Here is a 2,500-nt window from a genome sequence, read left to right as displayed (position 1 = left end):
GGGGCAATATAATCCTTACGTAAAGGCCATCCTATCCAACTTTCAGGCATCAAGATACGTTTCAGGCGTGGATGATTATCATAAGAGATTCCCAACATATCATAAGATTCCCGTTCTTGAAAATCTGCACTTTTCCAAATCCAGAAAACAGACGGAATTCTAGGATTCCTCCTTGGCGCAAATACTTTTATGCATACCTCTTCCGGTTGATCCACACCATACTGTATTCTCGTAAGATGATACACACTCGCTAACAGTCCGCCTGGTGCTACATCATAGGCACACTGGGAACGTAGATAATTGTAACCATATACATATAAAATGACAGCAATGGAGTGCCAATCCTCGGGCTTTATTTGTAAAGTCTCTATTCCTTGGTAATCGAAGCCCAAAGATCTATGAACTAGCCCATGCTTGACTAGCCAAGCAGACAAACGACCCTGCATCTTTTTGATCTCTCCCGCATTTTTGTACTGTATTAAGATTAAGAAGTATTTCACATTTACGATGAAATTTATGAAGATTGACCCGCAGTTTGTTATTCTGTACAAAAGCATCCTGCCTAATTCACTAATTCGTGGGAAGATACTGACTTTTTGTATTTGAAAAATGTTTCAGAAGGGATCTCTGAAGTAGATGGCGATTGATAGAGTAATCCTTGATCATAATTTCCAGTATGAGTACTGCGTCCAACATGAAACTTGTGATTGGTAGTAAAACATCGATTCTTCTGTTGAGACACAATTCTGTCTTCATATATTTCTCGAGAAACCTTCTTACGAAGTTTTGTTATAGCATCTATAACTGCCTCCGGTTTAGGCGGGCAGCCCGGCAAATAGACATCCACAGGAATTAGCTTATCGACTCCCCGAACAGTACTATAAGAATCGGTACTGAACATCCCTCCTGTAATAGTACAGGCTCCCATAGCAATGACATATTTTGGTTCGGGCATTTGCTCATATAATCTCACTAAAGAAGGAGCCATTTTCATTGTTACTGTGCCGGCTGTTAAAATTAGGTCTGCTTGCCTAGGACTCGATCTTGGTACCAGTCCATAACGATCAAAGTCAAATCGCGAGCCTATTAATGAAGCAAATTCAATGAAACAACAACTGGTACCATAGAGAAGCGGCCATAAACTGGAGAGTCTTGACCAATTTGAAAGATCATTCAATGTAGTTGAAATAACAGAATTTTGGGTTGGTCGATCAAGTAACGGAAACTTAATGGAATTCATAACTATCTCAATGTCATTTTTTTCTTCTTTTTTCTTTTTATTGTCTGAATATTCAGGAGCTAAGACCATTCCAATGCTCCTTTTCGCCATGCATAAACTGAACCAACAATTAGGATAAGCACGAAAATTAAAGCTTCTATAAATACAGATACACCCAATACATCGAAACTCATCGCCCATGGATAAAGAAAAACCGTTTCAACATCAAAAACAACAAAAACTAGAGCAAACATATAATAACGGATTCGGAATTGTAACCAAGCATCGCCCATTGGTTCTATACCCGATTCATAACTAGAAAGTTTCTCAGGTCCTTCCCTAATCGGGGCCAAAACTCCGGAAATTAGAAATGCCAAAATAGGAATAACACTTGATATTATTAGAAATGCCCAGAAAATATCATATTCGTGAAGCAGAAACATAGATGCACTCCTATGAATGTGGAAAATATACCGGATTAGTCAATTCGAATTATATTTATATTATAATTGTCAATTCATCCATAACTGCTTTGCTTAGTCGAAATAAGAATGAATTTTGATCGAACCACCTAACCTAGTTTCGTTTGTTTGCTGTGATCATGTCTCATTTCAAGATTCATCGAATAGAATCCTATTTAGACTTACTTCGATTTATTTTTTTCGCTATGGTATAGACATATCATGCTTTTTCTTATACTTATACAAATAAGACTCTCTCGCTTTCACCTCACCTCGGATTCTCTATAAAGATAAAGAAAAGTAATTCAAATAAAATTCAAATAAAATATAAAATAAAGAATTCAAAATAGATATAAATTATCTAATTCCTATATATATCGATTTATAATTTATATCTATTTTGAATTCTATTTATTCATATTCATACATATATATTATATTCTATAGAATATTTTTTCTATTCTAGTTTCTTTTTTAGATTTTTTTATGTTTCAATTTCAATATAAATATGAAAACAAAATAAACATATGAAATGAATATTCATAAACATATGAATATAATAAAATCTAAAGAAGAGGTTAAATCAAAGAGGAGGTCTGTCTTATTTTTTTTTTTCTTTTTTCTTAGTGATTTAGAATAGAATATAGTCAGTAATCAGATTCAGATATAGTAGAATGTCTCGGGATTTCTATCTCGTTAAGTTATATTCTACTCGGTTGGTGTTGGTATATTCTTTTTATTTAAGATCCAGGTAGAGGATTATTGCTTCTATTGATTGGATACGGAAACAGAATACATTGACCAATTTGACTCTCTCTCC

This window comes from Nelumbo nucifera, chromosome 1 (genome assembly GCF_055504915.1).
Source record: "Nelumbo nucifera cultivar China Antique chromosome 1, China Antique-T2T, whole genome shotgun sequence".
NCBI classification, from domain to species: Eukaryota; Viridiplantae; Streptophyta; class Magnoliopsida; order Proteales; family Nelumbonaceae; genus Nelumbo; species Nelumbo nucifera.
The sequence above is the reverse complement of the archived record's forward strand: the minus strand, read 5'-3'. Positions refer to the sequence as shown.